The 20649-nt window shown below is 36.6% G+C and overlaps 1 protein-coding gene across 1 annotated transcript in view; it reads right to left on the bottom strand.

Moving 5' to 3' along the window:
- Positions 1-20649, bottom strand: part of chrm3a (cholinergic receptor, muscarinic 3a) — an 82135-nt gene that overhangs the window by 49755 nt on the left and 11731 nt on the right. The window contains exon 2 of the mRNA XM_028005966.1: positions 2094-2208. The gene's annotated coding sequence lies outside the window, so the exon portion shown is untranslated. The remainder of the gene's footprint in view (positions 1-2093; positions 2209-20649) is intronic.

The raw sequence follows: 20649 nt of genomic DNA, 5'->3' as shown, positions 1-20649 counted from the left end.
CTCTTTTCAAATCAATTCATTTGGTTTAATCAAGCCCTGCATACCTTCTGGGTCTGTACGTTCCCCTAGTTGCCTCATCACAGTGATTATGTCACATCGGTGCAAAAAAAAGAAAACTTCTTCAGTTACTTTTGTGATTGTTTTAAATCATCCCAAAAAAGCTTCAGGGTGAGGGTGAGTTTCTGTGTACTTTTTTGATAAGGAAGTAACAGCAGGAGTAAGTTGGACATGTCACTAAGTCCAAACAAACTCAGAGACAAGTGAAGTCTTTAACAACTGATTGCTTCCCATGGCCGTTTCCTTTTTTTAGGCACAGACAAATTTTGTGGGTGCTTTGTAGACGAATGTGCAAATCCCAGAGATGGAATTAAAGCAATGTAAGGTTAAAGTCCAGACCAATTGTATTGTTCACTGAGTATTGTATTGTTCAGTGTGGCTTTAGGACTGAAGCTCCTTGCAATTATCATCAGGCAAGAAAATGGTACCTCCAAAGCACATTACAAAGAAAGACCAGACAGCAAAGCATGCATGCATTTGCTTTTTCCTTCAGTCAATTTAGACTCACAAGCCAATCAAACATGTATAATTTTTGGACTTTGGAAGGACACTGAAGCAACATATAAAAACTTTAGACACACGGTGAGAATACGAACTCAAACTGCTGATCTTCTAGACAACAAGATCCCTCTATCAAAGTTCTAACCCAATTAATGAGACTTAAGACAAAAACACCTGTCAAGCACTACTCAAGATTGTGGTGTTTTATTTGATATTGTTAGTTATTTTAATGACTGAGCATAATTTGCATGTAAACTGCAAGGAGAACATTCTTCCATTTATTTCAAAAGAGCCAATTCTCATTCCTGGACTTTTTTTTTAATTATTTAAAAGGATGGTAACTTAGGGGAATGTTAGCAAAGAACAATTGCAACTGTTTAAAAATTGATAAACAAGATAAAGTATATATTATAGAAAAGGGAGAAGTTTAATAAAAAAATATCAGTACTGAACCTGATTCTGTCATAAATCTTGAAGTCAACCAAGTTATATTTTAGTTTATTTTAGATGAGACGATTAGGGTTACAACCAAAAACATTGTTGCATAGTTATAAATGACAAGATGCATCAAATAAAGTGTTGAAAAAAACGTTTGCCCCTTAATAGATTCACTGCTTGTTTTTCACTTCGTGTTTCAAATCATCAAACAAATTTTAGCATAAAAGATAATTTGAGTCAATAGAAAAAGCTCATTTCAACTTAAGATTTTCTTAATTAACGGGAAAAGTTATCAAACCAACAAGGCCCTATGCGGAAGTATAATCGCACCTCTTGTTAAAACACAAATTAACTGTGATTATATTGGTTTTATTTCAGTAGCAATAGCCAGCCTGATTCGTACCAAACCAGTGGAGTCAAGAAATGGATATAAATACAAGCTCTGACAACATAAAGTAGGGTGAAAGATCTCAAATATCATCATGCCTACATTTAATGACATTTAAGAACAGACGAGAAAAAATGTCACTCATATCTATCAGTCTGGAAAGGGATTAAAAAAAGTTTTTGGGACTCCAGTGACCCAAAATGAGAGTAATAATTTATAAATGGATGATAAACATGAACAATCTCATGAAAATATGTAATTTCGATGAACTTGCTATATATTGTGATTTTGCTTAACCCATATTTTACTGTTTTCCTCCTTGTTGACCAAAAAAAAAAAGAACATATTTCCAAAAACATCTTGAATCATATTGTCTACTGCGTAATTCCTTGTAGGTCAGAGATGCATCTTTCAATATAAGTCACCACTTTACAGGTAAAAACATCAATTCTACTCAACAGTACATGACTCAACAAATGGTTAAAAGAAATGGTTTCTTTCTAAAAAAAAAAAAAAAAAAAAAGGGAGTTTGTAATAAAAGTCACCATTATATAATAGGCTCTGTTTTTGACAGTGCAATTTAAAATATTGTGAACGTGAACATTAGGAAAATGCCCTGAAGGTATAGACAGTTGACAGGGCGAGAGATGACAGTGTCATTTGTGAATACAAGAGGTTTCTTGTTTTTTTTTTTCCATGTGTAACTCACCAAACGCTGCCGGGAGGTGAAGAGTCTGGAGGTCACCTTTCAGCAGAGTGCTTTTCGGTGTCTATGCTGTCAACTGGGGGTGCACGATCATCTTCTTTCAGTCGGATCATAGTGTCTTGGAGACAGACAGGGAGGGAGGAAGAAAGGAGACAAAAAACAACGAATGTGTTAAAAAGCATATGTCCAAATTAGGAAGTGGAATACCTATAGCATTGCTGCGTTTGAAACCGGAGTCAAACATGAACAGGAGAGAAAAACTATGAAACTCAGAACGATTGCCTTGAGCCAAAATGGCTGCTCTCTCCAACAAGGAATTATACATTTTTCATCATAAAGCAAAGCAAGAAAATAAAAATAAAAAAATCTTCTATTTGCCGTTCAAGCGTCATCTTTTTAGCGTCTATGATGACCTTTTATGCGTTCCCTGCAATATACCTTTACATTGCAGAGTTGCTGAAATCTTTATTCTTTGTTTGTCTAATGCACTTTAATCAAAGCTCTGCTTGAGGTATGTGTCTACCATTTCCCACTGGATAATATCTGTCAAAGGGAAGAATGGCATGTCTTCATGTCTAGGGAAGTGTTCATGCCTTATATAGTCTGGGTCTACTAGAGTTGCCTGCTGCACATAGCTGGATGTAGCCAAGGGCTAAGGAAGGAGACCTTTTGAGAGCTCATTAAAACAGTCTTCAAGTCTTGAGAGACAAATATGAATGCACTACAAAAGAATGAGCCTGCCATTAAAAATAATCAGAAGTAATGGAGCTGTTCCCAGACTGAAAGTACATTTAATAAAAAAAAAAGTGGAAGCTGGATTAAGTGGAGAAAAAAAGGCTATGAAGTGGAAGATGGAGATGGTTGGGGCTTGATACTAATTTTCAAATAACTTTTTATTTTCAACACCTTCAGAAACATTAAGCAAATGAACACTGTGTGTTCTGTGTTGCAAATACAAATTATATCCTAAAGGTCAATGTGTAAAATATTTGTTCTAAAAGACATCCACATGGCATTTATTACAATTCTTTTTGCATCATTTTTTTTTTCACTACTGACATTTACACTAGCTGCACACACACAAATAAGAGACCATGTAGAATTTAAATATTTCCTCAGCTGCATCCTATTTTAAGGCATCCTAACAGGATGGAGTACTTCATCTTAATGCTAACAACCTCGCTTGGCCTATCTGCTCTAAAGCTAAGTTGGGTCTGCAGGGGCGTTTTTGAGTGAGCCATGAGGAGGACTGAGCGATACAATTACTGTTTTCAAGTTTCCACTTTAAATCTGCGCTGAGCCTTGATCTGAGCCTCAAATGACACGGCATATCCAAGTAATGACAAAGACGTTCCCACAATGTTATGAGACGGTTATTACCCAGATAAACACAGCAGTAACTTGTCATACAGTATATATGAAGAAGTCTTGTGTAAAGCAGAGAGATAAGACGTCATGAAGTTTTAATTCCCAGTCTCATAATGAATTATTCTAAGGAAGTAAACCTCAAACTTCTCAATTTTATTCATTTTTTCATAGATATTTTTGGCACTAGAGATCTTAACTGACAGTCATTGAACTCACAACGGCCACATCGAGGACTACGGCCTCCGCATATTGGGAGCCCACTCTACCCTAAAAACAAGGGTTGAAGAATGTCTGTGAAAAAAGCATCTAAAAGTTTATGAAATGTATCAAACATGAGGATATATTTTTGTCAATTTTATTGCCCAGATTAACCATATTAGTCCTAATTGAAGCGCCGGCAATCCAGTCAAATTTGCAGTACCGTAATTCCGCCACACTTTGCGGAATCTGAAAAATTACAATGATTTCTGAAAGGGGAGACGATGCACTTTTCAGCCAATTATTATCGGGTAATAACCCGATAATAATATCGGGTTATTATGGTACTTTCAACATAATAGCAGGGAGTGAAATTAGGGCCGTTCTTTTAATAGATGGTAAATTGCGCAAATAACTTGCTAGATATTGAAAGTTCCAGTTGTTATGGATAAATGGGCAAATATATTTACCCACGGGACATTTAGAGAAGTGCGGACAGTTAAAATAAGCAAAAATATCCAGGTGGAGATTTTAAATTTAGGGTTAAATGGTTTTCTGCGACAGACTGGCGACCTATCCAGAGTGTACGCCGCTTCTCGCCCCGAATGTTAGCTGGAGATAGGCACCAGCACCCCTCCTGACCCCACCAGGGACAAGGGTGTTAGAAAATGGATGGATGGATGGATGGGTTAAGTGGTTTTTGATTTTTTCTGCATTCAATCTATTTCGTGCCAAAGTGTCCAACCAAAATACTTCCCCCTTCTACATTTAAGTATCACATGGACTGTTGTAGTCCATCATGTTCTATTAAACAGAATTAAAGTTCATGTCTGAAACGTGAAAAATGAATCTTCTGTTCTTCTTTTTCCTACGTTATCAGAGAAAACTGGCAATTACTGCAAATTATCACAGTAAAAGAAAACATGGTAGAAAGTATTGCTGCAACAACTCATATGTGAGAGGCTGGACTGTTCATATTAAACATAAACAGCACGAAAGTCATGACAACTTGAAATCTCTCTACTTCCGAAATGGAGATTCTTATCTCGCCCAGCTTATAATCTACCAGGAAAGCTCTTGACATCCTCGTTTGCTCACTGTTTGACTTACTAAGAAGAACTGATTCTCTAAAAACTGCTTTTGATTCATGTGTGCTTGTGGAGTAAAAGAAAAGAACAAAAATTTCAGGCACGAAAGTAATTTTTTATAACCAATAAAAATAGTTCTACAGTTGGAAAAAAGATGCAACTATTTTTCTAATCAACTGCATGTACAGGAAGAGCCTTTGCACCTCAGTGTGGTAAAGTGGAGGAGTATGTTTTGTCTCTAGCTGTAGCTATTCGTGTAGGAACGTTTAGGAGCAAAGCAGTTTGTGTGCGAGTAAAGTAAAAACACTGACACAAACAGAAAGACAGGAGGAAAAGGACAGAAACAGAGTGTTTCTTACAGCTGAACTGTGGCTGAGACTCAGCCAAGGTCATCCTCTTACTTATGACATACATGGAGCCAGACTGAGCCTCTCACTTGGACGCTCTCCATCTGCTCCCGCTGATAAGACCGGCTACTCCGCGAACAGCATGCAGACACCACAGCTCTGCATTGTGGATAACATACAGCAATTACACAAAATCAATATCCTTTTTTTCCTGCTAAATGGAAGACAGGCTTTCTGGAATGGTTTAGATCTAGATGATCGTGTATTTAAAAAAACAAACAAAAAAAAACAAATTTTTGAATGCTAATGCAAAGGAAGTACAAAATAGATTTCTAGCCACAAAGATGGAAAAGAGATATCCTGCTAATTGGTTTATGTATATCAACCAGAAAACTCAATTGCATGCAGTCAAGGGGCCAGAACAGCTTATCTTAAATTACAGGAACTCAACTAGACAACATGGATTGTTGGGAGTCCAGAAGATTTTCCAGAGCGTCTCTTCCAGTTTATATAAATTGGGAGTGGTTAATAATGTGTGCAGCTGGCCGACCGGCAGACCTGCTCTGTCTCCTCCTGTTCAACACCCCACTTTGTGAATCAAAGCACAAGTTAAAATTCATGAGAGGAAAGAATATATTTCGCTGTCACTCCAGTGAGGACACAGAGGATTGTTCTGTAAACCCCTCTGCCTTGCTGCACTTCAGGGTCGGACTTGAATAAGGACAGAAGCTCTGACAGCATGGGGAATGTGAATGACAAATACTTCATGGGTATCAGATTGCTCTTTAAAAAAAACAGGAAGGCACCATGCTTGGGGTAGCTTTAAAATAAATGTAAGATGATGATAAAATTTTACAATGTTTAAGAGAGTGGCAATAAAACAATAAGGAGGAATATTCGGAAGACTGGGAGGTTCACCTATTTAACGATGGCCGTCAAAAGCGCACACGCCCCTGCAGAGAGGCAGGGACTGAAAAAAAATAAACTTCATAAATCATTTCACAAGTGTATAATGTGACGAACGTGGTGTACAATTCATGTGCTAAAGAAATGTCCAACAACCTTGCACATTAATAAAGGACGTTAATCTAGCGCTTTTTGTAAATACTTTTTGATTTAGATTCAACTTTGAGTTTACACTGATCAGGGAGGTTGCTAAGAAGCCAACAACAAATTTTGTTTGCTGTCTAAATGTATAAATATATTATCTGGGGTTTTATTTTTATGTTTCTGTGTAAATTTTGACATTTCCATATGAATTTGTCAAAACAACTGGCAGCATCCCTCTATGGATTACTTTTATCCAATAATACATGTAACAATATGCTGTATAGTAAACAAGGTTTACCATGGTGTCAAATATTTGATCTTTTCACAGAGCTGCATGAAGATTTAAGAGTCACTGTCCATTTAATTTGGTGCAGTGTCTCTCGATGGTTTCTCCAGAATGAAAAAAAAACATGGATAAAAGAAAACTACAGAAATCTTTAACAAAGAACTGACCTGCAGACTCCCTGTTTTTCCTCATTAACTTCGTTCTTTGTTAAAATTGATCAATTAGATGAGCCATCTGCTAAAGCCCACCATTTTCTTAATGCAAGCACACATTTCAAAATATCTCCATCCAAATTACCTCTAACACTGAAACCCAGACAAGCTTCTCTAACGCTAAAGAGGTTGGTGATCTCATCACCATAACTACAGCTGATGAGTCTCAACATGCAACGCTTCCTATTAAATGAGCCTTAACCCATGGAGGTGGACCAATTGGCAGGAAATGAGATCAAATTGATTGGGAAACAGATGGAAGCGAAGCAACCCCGATAAAGCTCATGGGTGCAGATGAAAACAAGACAGAGTCGGAGAGCAGACAGCATGAAATCAAGGACAGATTGGTTGAACTATGGGGCTTAATTTTCCAAGGCTTAAAGGAAGAAAAAGGATCTTTTAAAATCAGAATGGTTAAAACTGAGTCTGTTCTTGTGTTGGAATTATTTTAAGAGCAATAGGAGAAAAGAACAAAAAAAACAACTTTGAACAGTATCTTTGACTGCTGCTTCCACATTTAACCACAACAAATATTCTGCCTGTCACAAAACTCATAAGGGGTGAAAATAATCTGCCACTGTCAGTTGCTGAGTATTCTTGTGTAATATTTCCAGGGAAAAGGGCAAGACAACACAACAGCTAGGCCTTAAACCAGAGGTGCCCAAAGTCGGTCCTCGAGGGCCGGCATCCAGCATGTTTTAGTTCTCTTCCTGGTGGTAGTAACAACCTTCTCAGCATGTCAGTGTTCTTCTCAGGCCTTTAATGAGCCATTATTTGATCCAGGTGCTTTAAACCAGGGAGAGAACTAAAACACGCAGAATGTCGGCCCTCGAGGACCGACTTTGGACACCCCTGCCTTAAACCTTTGCTAAAAGCAAACCACTTTCTGCTTAGCAATTATTTAAAGGCATCTAATTCCGTATGTAGACAATATCTCTGGTTTTTGCAGTCAATTTTAAAAGATGTTAAAGACATCAGCAGTTATGTTAAAAAAAATAACCACCTGGATATGTAAACAGTCATATCATGTCAAATCTTGTCAAATCTTATCCAATATTTCCATGGGGATTAAGATTCGACAGAAACTTAACAGAAAAGCATGAACATTAGATTGACTGATAGTTCGTTAAATATAAAAGAGAGTGTGGGTGTTTGGACTGGGTATCAGATCCAGTTAAACCTTACTTCTTACCTGATGATAGTTCAGATAGACCTCTCTCCCTAAAACTCCCTTTCATTACCCTGAACATCACAGTAAGGCCATGAAAAATAAATGAGCTCATCCAAAGAAGAAAAGAAATATTAGATTGTCTAATGAGGAAAACAGACTAACGTCTAAGTTTAACAAATGTGATTATTATATAGATTGGTTTTCACTTTTATACACAATTTAAAAAAACAACATAGGTATGGATATCTCAACCATTTTACAGCAGTTTGTTTGATTTGTAATCTACAAATATTTCATACTATTGCACTGAATTACTGTAATGCCAAGTGGAAGAAACACAGGGACCTAAACTATTCAATTACAGTAGGTGCGCAAGAAAAATGATAAACGATCTGCACACTCTCCCTGATTTCACCTCTGTTGAGAAACAGGACAGTTCCACAAATTAGTTTGAATTTTTACTGCATCGGGGTCAGCTCAGGTGGCAGCGAGACGAGTAATGGTTAAGAATGCAATAAACAGCTTCCGAACGGCTTGGAAGACTTGCTGAGTTCATGAAACTTTTAAACTGAATGGAATGTGAGATGAGAGGCTTTTGAGATGTAAATGACTCATGGCCATTTAAATAAAATAAATACAACACTCCTCCCAGCATATAAATCCCCAATTTATATGCTGGAAATTTCGTTGAATTCTGTTCAATGACAATAAATGCTATCTATCTATCTATCTAACTTAATTTAGCTGAGTCAATAGATCGCTGGGTTATGACTGATATGAAGTTCCTCATAAAGCTGCAGCAGAGTCTTTAAATGTAACTGAACAGAAAACAGCGATGCTACAAATGCACACTGGACTGGATATTCTTAAATAAATCCATGTGTTGCACTGAGAAAAATACACAACTTTGTAAATTAAATGGAGTTTTTGATGTTTGTGTAATTAAGTCTCCCCTTGATTACACAAAACCTGACAGGCTGCAACACATTTTAAAAATGAAGCCTGCTGCACGTCTAACGCTATTGATCCTGATTGAACAAGCAGTGTGAAATATTGGCTCTTCTGTGTTAAGACAAGTCAAATCCATGTCAAACACACTCATGCAAGTGTTTTAAATAAAAAGGTTGTTGGGTAAATTGCATGAGTTATACTCAGAGGGGCATAAGTCACATGTTGAGGGTAGTTATGAGCCCAGGGGGTGAATAAACATTAAAAAAACTAAATAAAAATCAGAGCATGGTCTCCAGATCATTAACCCTTCAGAGCTCCACTGACCTCAGATGTTCATTTAATCTCATCATGTTTTGGTGAGTGTGGAAGAGACATAGTGTGAGGATGTGTGTGAGGGAGAAGGCACCACTTTGATGTTGTAATGCAAAATTTCTTTTATCTCACACGGAGCGTTTGAGGCTTGGCTGGCTGTCCAAAACTCAATTAGAGACGGTCTGAGTGTGAGCCGACTGCATAAGAAGAGGTGTGAGGCACTGAGGTGTGAACAGGATGGATGGATGGACGGACGGATGGATGGATGGATGGGCGGATGATGGACAATGAGATGTGATTAACAATAGTCTTTGGAAAGCTTAAGTCAAATCCAATAGCTACATGCAAGACTGACCACTGCCTGACTTGTACATTCAATGAGTTTTGGTACAGTGAGAGGCACGATCCACAGATGGAGAAAATGTGAAAGATTTTGAACATTCCACCCAAGTATCTACAAGAGCAACACAGACTCATCCAGACAAGAGCCCAAAACAAAATCCACAACACTGTAGACCTCAGTGGGACCAAGTAAGTTCAGTGTTCATGATGTAACAATAAAAACGGCAAAAACACAAATTCTTAGAAAGTATTTTTGGTCTAGTTTCTAATGAAAATATCTTATTGCTCTTGAAATAAGACAAAACCAACTGACAAGTAACTTTTCAACAAGATGTAAGAGCTTGTTTTGAGTAAATAAGTCATTAAAATTGATGTAAAAAGTATTAGTTGCATTGGTAGTTTAATATGAGAAAAATGCCAATAGAACTAATGCTTTTTCACTTAAAACAAGCTCCTATATCTTGCTTGAAGGTTACTTCTAAGTTATTTTTGTCTTACCTCAAGTGTACTGAGATATCTGCACTAGAAATTAGACCAGAAATAATAGGTAAGATTTTGTGTTTTTGCACTGCTGACCAAATTGAACACGAAGGCCCATCCCACATTAGCCAGAAAACATCTTGATGATCAACAATACGTTTAGTAGAATATTCTGTGGACCGAGAAAACTAATGTGTAACCGTTTGCAAGGCGTATGTGCAATGACATCTGACTAGGAAATCCAGAAAAAGAACATCACAGTGACAGTCAAACATAGAGCTGGTAGTGTAATAGTCTACGTCTGTTTGCTGCCTCAAAATCTTCATTACTTGCTGTAATTGACACCAATTTGTAATTCCATAATTTTAATAGTTTTACAGACTTTATATCATTCATGTTTTTATATGGGATTCTGAAGTGCAACACAATACTGGTGTAAGAACAAGTACGACATTCATTTTCTTATCATTAAACCATATTTATATTTGAGGACAGCTTGCTTATTAAATCATCTGCATCCTGGCTGCACATTAAGAAATATTCCTAAGCTTACTTAGTCCAGCTGTAACTCAAGGTTTCATCATCACAATAACAACAAAACCTGAAATAGTTCAGCAACAATAAAGCCGCTTTTTTATATGCTCCCCTCAGCCAACCCTGTCTTTGTTATTCTGTTGATTCCCTTGGTAAAGTATCCCAGTGGAAAGAAAAGGTGAATTAGAGAAATGTACATAGACTGGAGAAAAGTAAGGTAGACAAGGCTGCATTTATTTGCTGTGACATAAACTGGATTGGGAGACCCCCTTCCTCCCTCCCTCCCTTGCATTCTTTGATGACACTCAAAAGATGAACGGCAGCTAGGTGAGGAGGCAGAAAGGAGGAGAGGAGAGGAAGAAGGGAGGAAAGAAGCAGAGGTACGGCTTTTTACATTGGGATCTTTCATGTCTCTCCTACCATCGGTCATCAGAAATGGGAGAACACTGACTCCCAAACACAGCGCCTCATTCCATTTCCATTTAGCTATGAGAAACAGGGCTTTATTGCTATGTCCCGAAAGGCGCAAAAAGAGTTATCCATATGCAGAGGAATCCAACTGCACTCTCGAAGTTCCCATGCCAACTCAGAAATATTCTCAGTCTTCGCATAAAGAAGGTCATTCATCAGGGAAAAGCAATTTCTAGCCTTTATGTTGCAGTCCCTAAAAGATGTTGTGACATCGACAAAATCTTCCAAAAATAAATTGCAATTTTTAAACGTATCCCATGGTTATACATAATCAGAGACTGGATGTCTCAACAAAAACATATATTGACTAGACTTGTGGGGAACTTTTATAAGGGAAGAGTATTAAACATATAAATTATCCTAAAATGTTTGTCATTTCTAAGAATTTACTCAGAACGAATAATACGTTTGCTAGTATAATCATGGGAACAACATTCTGGGTGATTTGTTTGGTTTCTGCCAAGTTATTTGTGTGGTTTGACCTTTTGATATTTCGCAAACAAACAGTAGGAACTAAACACTTAAAGGCAAATGAAGGACTCCCCACTGGCGGCATATATAGAGAAGTAAGCCACAACAGACAGAGGAGTCAAAGTGAGAAGAGAAAAACAACTTGATCAGATAAAAAATAGATCAGAAACAGTTTGAACACAACTTCAATAATGCCAGAGCTTCAGGAGAGACACAGATAAAATAAAAAAAGAATAAATAAATAAAATAAAAGTGATATACTGACTCAAAGCAGTTACTAATAAGCATCCAAGTACAAAAAAAATTATTCATTGCACGTTCACAGTGAATGTTTCAGGAGACAAAACTATTAGGTGACTCAAAGATTGTAAGCACACAAATTTCCCCTTGATCTGCTGTGACTGGCGGATGGCAGATAGAACATGAAAATAAATTAAAACATTTTATTTTAGTTTTTTTAAAGGGTGCAGAGAACCAAGAGGTGTATAAACACATTAAACAGCAGAAGCATAATGAACATTTTTAACTACAACACAAAACAATTAAAGGTTAGGAGTAAATGTGCATAAATGGGAATAAACTTATAACTCAATATTCTGTTGCAAACTTCCTATTTCCTCTATCAAATCTGGATTTTTTTTACATTTATTTTTATGTGTTATAGTTCTTAGGCAGAAAAAAAAAAGTGTAAAATCTGGAACATGTACCAAAGCAAAAGGCTAAATGGTGCATCTCTAACAGGAAGTGGTGAAGCTGTATTGATTCCCTTGACAGACTCTTTCCCAACTACTGTCCACCAGAGGTTTTGACATTTGCTTTACCTTCTCTTTTACATTACTGAGCCAATCAGATCCAGGAGGAGGTCTTAGCACATTCAATCATGCTCACACTGTCCTCTCCTGCGTTACAGATGTAGTAAGCACAGCCATTGATGACGAAGGATAAACTGTTTCCCTATAGCCTTGGATTGTATCTCTGCCATTAGCACCGATGCGGCATACCAGCAATCTTGAGCTTGTACATGCAGTGCGGTAGAGGGAGTGAGAAGCACATACACAAGCATGTTTGATAGCTCTAAGACCATTCTCCTGGCTCTGATTGGTTGTTTCTGACCATGTGTGATGCACTTCTGCAGATGGCAACAAGTCCAGAGGGAGAAGGCAGAGGAACAGATCATCTGTCTCATTTTATGTTTTTTTTTTATAAAAGTTACTGCAGTTTTAAGAACGAATGTGTTTATTTCATTCACACAGTCTGCTGATTGTTTTTGTTAAACCTCTACAGAAACTTTCTCAGTTTTACAAACATGTCAGACAATGAAAGCAATATTAAATGCATAACCCTAAACTAAGAGAGGATAGCACGAGGGTCTTCAAAACACAATATTTTTTTAAACCATTAGCAGCGAGCTGGAAGCATTCCTTTGGTGTTTAACAGGATTACAAGGAGCGTCTTTCAAGCAGAAATTTATTTCACTCCAAGTTTGTGCATGACTTTCTTCATGAAAATACAGAAAACTGCACGTAAATGTCTGCATCATGGTTTTGAACTGGGTTAAAATAAGTAGTTAACAGAATTATTTGAGACTTCAAGTTGTTTTATCGATTCTAAAGTTATTTATGTATAGTATATTACCAACTGGCTGCTTTTGAATATGTAACAGTGAATTACAAATGTAACTTCAAAACACTCAACATTTAGCAACTGTACATTGCTCACAGCTATAGTACTTCAACAACACCATCACCATGTTCTTTTACCTTCTATGCAAATATAAATTAATTTAATCAGAATTTCCTCTTCTACCTGCCACGGCTAAAAAAGTAATTTCTTAAAGTACTAAAACTCAGTTTAAGTGAATACTTGATCTAAAAAGTACCTATACAACAAAAGAGAAAACAAAATGAGCCAAAGGTTGCAGAATAACAATAGGATTACAAAAGTGTGAAGCACGATCAACACAACTCGCAGCAGCCAGAGCTGGGTAACAGCTTCATCAATTCAACTCATAAACAGATCCCTGGTTTCCAGTATGGACCGAAACAAAATGCAAAAAGGTTTGAGATCCTCCATATCTGCGTTGCCTCCCCTCTCTGCTGAATCGAGAGGCAATTCTGCTCATAGTGACTGTGGGCTGCAAAGTGACAGCGGTGAATTAATGATTCATTACGCCTAGTGTAAGCAAACAGCGAGTCGGCGATGGAGCAAAATGGATTTATACACATATCCAGCGCCAAACCGTGGTATTTCTTTGTCCATTAAAGAATATTCAAACACCCAGGCAGGTGGAAAAAACAGTAAAAGCAGCAAAAACCACAGGATTAAAAAAAAAAATGTTCTGGTTAGATTCATCCTCTGACAAGTCTAAAAACCCGAAAACTCCAACGCTCCTAATTATTCATTATAAATGAGATATATGGAACCCTAAGCTTGAGGCTAAAAGAATTTTCCATTTTCCTCTCATTAAGGCAGGTCACTTGAGCCACTGCTGCAGTTCAGCCTTGCCATATGTTTGTAGGTACAAGATCAAGTAAAACTGTAAAAAAAAAAAAAAAAGACTGCACAGTCCTTGGGATGTTTGATGCTGAAAAGAGCTTCATAAAATTTTGAGTGAGCATGTCAAAAATAATTCTCCAGTGAGGGATTAATATGGAGAAAATTACACAATTGTGGAGCGTGGTGTACATGCATATTCCATTAAGAGACGGGGAGCTTTGACTCATGATGTGGCTTAGAAAATGCTTATGTCTGATAGAAGAAATTGTCTGTAGTTCAGAACTTCATGCAAAGAAATAATACAGCAGCTTTTCCACCTGTACAAGACAACAAACTCGTTATTCTACTGTGTCAACGGATTCCCTAAAACACAAAATCCAGCCGAGCATAACAGATTCACAGATGAAAGGTTTTTTTGGGGGGGGTTTCTGTGGTTTATTCAAAGGACACTGATGCTCAAGTTCACAAATCATCTGCTCCTCTTATGTTTCAAAGCCCTTTCTGACACTAATCAAAAGGCATGTGACAGTCATTATTATTTACAAAAGTTATTAAAGTTGATGGGATCTTTTTATAAATATAAATATTTACTTAAAAACAGCTTGGTGTCACTAGTGAATTGGAATCTAACAACATCCCCCCAATATTAAAAATATAATGGTGTTTTTCATCAAAATGATTCAAAAGCTTTACAGTTGTTGCCTCAGCCTCAGTTGATCCAATGAAATAAAAGCAATTTATTGCTATTCTATTAAAATTATCCCCCAAGTTTGAAAATGTATGTGTTTTGTGAAAGACTCTTATTTTCAAGTAAGAATAAAATTTGTTCTTGGGTTGCCTTTTTGTGTGGATAGAGTGCTTTCAGGCTGGCTAACACTACTCGGTTGTAAAAGCATTAGTGAAGACATCATCAGTTGTGTGGCTACGATTTGGGTAACTGGTAGAAAAAAGGAAAAATGTTTTCAACTGATGATGATGCAAATATAAATGTTGTATTTTTATCAAAATTATATTTATGACATTATTTTCTAAAGATATAATTAAACTGAAACTAACCACTCAGTAAGTGTTGGAATTTATCTTTTACTCGGTGGAAGCCAGGCCACCAATCAGAACTCATCCAGTTCTGTTGCTAGGTAGACAAAGAAGCTCTATCAGGTCTATTATTAGATAGAACTGATAGAGCCAATTACAGAGGGATGGTCTTCCCTCTGTAAAATGGAAGACCATCACAACAGCGATCTATCACTAACTGCATCCTACTTATAAGTGGGTATGTTTTGTAATCACAAGGTTTACAAAAAAAAGTTTATTGTGGGTACTGCCAATCACAGATGATGCTATATGCTTTTCACCGTCCACAAAATAATAATCATAATAGTAATAGCTTTTCTTCAACTCCTTAAACTTGGCTTCTATTTTAGCCAAGTTTAAGATTTATGAATGGTTTCCTATTCCTAAGCAATTCCTATTCCGTTTTTATTACATGTATTTCACTTTTCCGCAAGTTTTCCTTTACAAAAACACACAGTTTGACATTTAATAAAACCTTTGAATTAACTCTTTAAAGGTTTGATTTGTAGTGACTTCAAATTCAACGCCAAAAGGGAGAGAAAAAAATGTAAACTAACTCAAAGGCATGCCGATTAAAATAAAGTCCCGCTGCTGCATTTATTTTCAGCAGAGTTGAGTAGAAGCAGCCTCCTGTTCACAGTGAAAAGTCATTACTTTTTTTTTTCCAGCTGTTGTGCCTTTATGTTATGAGTTTCATCTGAGATCAAATAGTAAGTCGGTGACTGTTTTGCTTTTACACCACTACAGCACACATCTCCTGGAGCTAATTGTACCATTTAGTTCTGACATTTCACATCCTCTGACAACAAACGGTTTCGAATAGATAGATGTCATACACTTTAATGGCATAACCTGAGTGTATTTCATAAACAACTGTGGTTTGGGTTTGCTAGACTGTTATTTTAACCAATGAGCAAATTTCTCTCAGTGTCAGCTTCCTGGTAAGTTCATATAATTTCTGTAAGCTTTGTTTTCTGTTTTTCCATATTTTATTTATTTTGATCTCTTTCCTGGGTGTACTGCTTTGACGAGATGAGTTACTCCCAGCTGTGAATATTTTATCATTTTCTCAGCCAATTGAAGTAGTTTTTTGGTTTTTTTTCCCTTATGAATAATTGGAATCACATATGAGAAGACGGGTTTAGACTGCTTGGGTCACTGAACTACACTTTCCAACTGCAAAATGCAAATTATTTGAAACTAGCAAACAGTTCCTATTAAGGCTCATGCAAGCACTTTCTACAAGAAAAAATATTCAGCATTTTTTTCTTTCATGGAAACCCAAATGGAGAGTATTTGAAATGAATAGATATAGAGAAGCATCAAAACCGGATGGTTTTACACGTAAGACCTAAACTTCTTAGTAAACAAGTTTGTGATTTGCAAAACATTTACTCTGTTAAAACAACAATAAAATGATTTCAAGTATTCCAAAAAAAATGCTAAAGTTTCTTTTCATTGCATCTCATCTTTTGAACATCATGCACCTGCTGGTGGAGCTAATGTATTGCTACACTCTATATATTAAAAAGAATTCATAATTGCATTTTTTCAACCTTACAGTAACCTTGCAATTTTATGGTATTATTTTTACAGCCAGTCTTGTGGTTGTCTGAATGCACAGCAAGCAGCATATGTCTTACTGATGGATGAAACATAAGCAAAGATTGAATGACCTCAGTGTTTAGACAAGTGCTGTGTAAGGTTGAGCCACGTCCTGTCACTTCCACTGAGTGATTGCAGCGAATGTGAAAATGGCCCAGATAATCACGACGAGGTTCTGTTAATGGCAATGAGGGCCTAAGAGGGGCTGAGCAGGGAGCTAATCAATGTGTGGCCTGCCAGAAAGACAAATTAGAAGTGAAAAGAAATCTTAGTGTGTGTGATGCTAAATAAAAAATAAAAAACTGAGTTTTCTTTTGTGGATGAAGATATCTAGTAAATCTTAATACATGAATGATTTCTTTATTTGTCTGAAAGGGTCAAAATCATGGATTAAAATTGTTTTACCTCAAACATGTGAGCCTCTGAAGGATAAACTGTAATAAGAATAAGAGTGTAAAAAGAATAAATGTAAATAAAATAACCATGTTACCTATCCATTTAGTGCATGTCCAGATATTGTCACTCTGTGAAACACTTAGCTTTTTTTTTTTTCATTCTAACTAGATACCGAGTCTACTGTATTGTGTAGACAATACACAATACAATACAATACAATACACTTTATGTTGCTGCATATCTGCAGCAACATAAAGAGTAGCTTTTTCCTTCAAGGTGTTGCAGCTGGAATGGTATAAAAATATTGTACACAATATGCTCTTTTTGGCAGCAGTTAAGTTTTAAACATAACAGAGACAAATGCTCCAGAGAAATAATGCCTCCCGTAGATGAAAACTGAACAACATTCTTTCATTTTACTTTGTCCTTGACTGTTCAAAGCATTCACAAAGAAACAAAGTGATTCTGGAAAGCTCCCAGTCTGCAAAACACAGTCAACTGCTGTGTTTATTTAGGTTCTTTTATAAAGCTATTGCAGTTTTATTACCGTCAGCAAACATGTAGTTAAAAAAATTAGGATGACTGTGTTGCTCCAGCACTCCCACAGGCTGGTCCTGTTTTATAGGGAAGTTAAAATGCATGATGGTAATGAGTTTGCATGATGTTCTCAAAACATTGAAGCACATAAAGCTGTAATTATGTACAACAAGTTGTAACAAATTGAAACCCAATTCATTTGAAACATCGGTAAGGATCATCTTTCTTGATATAAAACATTCTCATTAACATAGAATATTGTCAAAATAAGACCAGTAGGAAAGATTTTAATAGGGAAATTAGACTTTATGGCCCACACATTTTTGACACTCCGCAAAGAAGGTAAATTAAAATAGGTGAAAAGTTAATTTATTTCACTAATCCAGTTTAAAATGCCACACTCTCACTGTTATGACCCACAAGGTGATGTGGCATATTTGATATATTTTCTGGATTTTGGCTTATATCTAATGAAAATCTGAAGGGATGGGTTTTTTTTATTTTATTAAATAAGACCAGTAAAAATAAAACGTAAATTTAATTTCAAAGCCCACTCAGTCAAGAAGAAAACAGCTGACAAATGGAAACACCACTTCAGTCAGTGTCCAATAAATATCATGATAAATGAGTTTTAGTTTCAGAATGAAATTTCCTAAATAAAGTTATTGTTTAATACTTCTAATTTAAGGAGCTGTACCTGTATTTTGAATTAAATACCCCTAAGCCTTCTGACAGATGTGTCATTTCCCTCCTCAACTGCTTTCAGACACATTCAGCAGAAGGAAAATTAAACACTGGCCTAAACACCAAAGACTGATTCAGACGATTACAAGTTGAAGAATTTAAACTGTCTGCAGTCTCCTCCTCTCCTTCATCTGCTTGCCTTGTTAATGCTTCTGGTCACTGCTGAAGTATTTCATAGCAACAGCCAAATGGTCTGAACCCTAACTCCACCAAGCCACTGGCAAATAAAACACATGGACCTGGCACTGATGTGATTACGTTTCTCGACATTAGCGTAAGATAGTCTTTGGGAACTAACCACCGAATTAAGAAGTCCAAACAGTGGATTGAGAACAGTATAAATAACCTCTGCCACATCCTGATTATGATATATGGAGAGTAAAGTGTTTTGCTTAAACCTGCTGCCAAACCCAAGATACAATAAAAGAGGTAATTACTGAACCAGGGAAATGACTCACACACTGTTGTTCTCAAAAGAGTAATTCATTGTTGTCAACTTATTATATCACATTGAATCCCGATTCTCGGTGTTCAAATAATAAGCAGAGGTAGGTCACAAGGTCACTCCTCACCCCTGGTGGTTCTCACCCAAGTGAGGATTAAATGGGATCTGACTCCTGTAATAAAAGAGGCATCAGAAATATTAGGCGGTCAATTATAAACTGGTAAAAATGAAATGTAACAAGATTACTTTAAAGAGCTTTACTGGGCTAATCTGGCTGAAACAGAGCAGTGAGAAAGGCCTGGACAACAAAGACAGAACACAAAAAGGTGGCAAGGAGAAATTTCTGAGGATTAAAAAGGGTTTACCAAAAAAACTGAGCAGTTTTATTGTGAACTGTAAGTACTTTTATCCAACCAAGATACATGCCAATAAATATACGGTTTTAGTGTGTCGTTTACAATAAAACAAAAATCTCTGAATATGAAGGCCTAGACAAGAAACTGACACGGTTGTGTGTTGTGATAAAATGTTGCGATGCCATTTGTTTGTCTACAAAATGATTAAACAAAAGTGTTTAAAACAAGTTTGGACATTGCACCATCCACTGACTGTACTCGCTTTTCCTTGCAAGGTTGCCCTAAAGCCTAAGGACAATTTAGACAACAATACTTGTTTTCACACTCAAGGACATAGCCAGAGCACCTTGAAAGAACTCAAATATACACATTAAGAAAATGCAAACCCCATCAGGAAAACCCAAACCCAAGGCTCAAACTTAATACCGTAGACATGCGCCTTGTTTCCACTGAGCAGTACGGCACGGGTTGGTGAGGTTTGGTACATTGAATTAATAATCAGGAGATTTTTGAAACTATTAGTTTTCCATACATCAACAAAACATTTAGTTGTTGCCAAAAAGTGCTTAGACTGTTTCTAGAGGTAGTAGAGACCCAAATGGAAGTACAAAAACGTGCAAAAGGAGAATATTACACAATAGATTAGCTTTAAAATTGATTTTAAATGCCTCATAGACACTGAGAAAGAGCATCACGGCAACTACAGAGAGATAAACAGCAATAACAAGGAGAAATATAAATGCAAACAGACATAAAATCCTCAAAAAGCAAGTCAAAGCAAGTACAGAAAGATTTAACCACAGCTACCCAGAACATGTCTGTTTGTAGCTGCCTCAATTTTGTTTGTGACATTGTTTTCCCCATTGAAGACATCTTCTTTAACACAGCTTTGAAATAAAATGCAAAACAAATTCCATATAAAAATTTGTGCCCACTCCAGAAATATATAAAATCAATCACCAGAATAATGATAAAGTAATTCAAAGATCATAAAAAGGTCTGAAAGTTCAATAGAGCAGTAGTGCTGACACAAATTAATGGCAAGAAATGTTAACAAATCTGCTTTGTGCCTCCCCATCAACACAAACGCAGATCCAAACACATACTTGAACCTTCACAGTGAGCATGTTTATTTGAAGCAGCAGAATCCCCAAACTACCAACTAACATGGCACCTTGCTTTATCTCTGGCTTTAGTCTCCTGCCAGTTCTGCCACAACAGAACAGCAAAAGTCCATCAAGTCCTACATCGTTCATTTTTGCCGTTTTCATTTGGACAGATCTACACTAAGCTCATGCCAGGAATCTAAACAAATAAATCAAGCAGATTTTACTTTTATGTATTTTTATTTGTATGTTTATGTTTACGTCACTGTTTTAGTTGATTAAATAATAAAAATAATAAAACCCAGTAACCTCTTTGTGGTGCCTGTATATGCAATTAATAAGCCTATATCGGGTTATGATTACATTTCACTGAAACACAGAGGGTATCAAGCCAATAAACAGTCTCTCTAACATTAGCCATGCCAAAAACCTGTGTGTGGAGAAATGCCAGGCATTTCCATTCTTTCTACCTTCTCTCTCTCTCCCCGGCTTCTGGACTGCAGCTTATCCCAAAGACAC

Source organism: Xiphophorus couchianus, chromosome 22 (genome assembly GCF_001444195.1).
Source record: "Xiphophorus couchianus chromosome 22, X_couchianus-1.0, whole genome shotgun sequence".
Classification (NCBI taxonomy): domain Eukaryota; kingdom Metazoa; phylum Chordata; class Actinopteri; order Cyprinodontiformes; family Poeciliidae; genus Xiphophorus; species Xiphophorus couchianus.
Note: the sequence above shows the minus strand (reverse complement) of the source record. Positions and strands in the feature narration are given on the sequence as shown.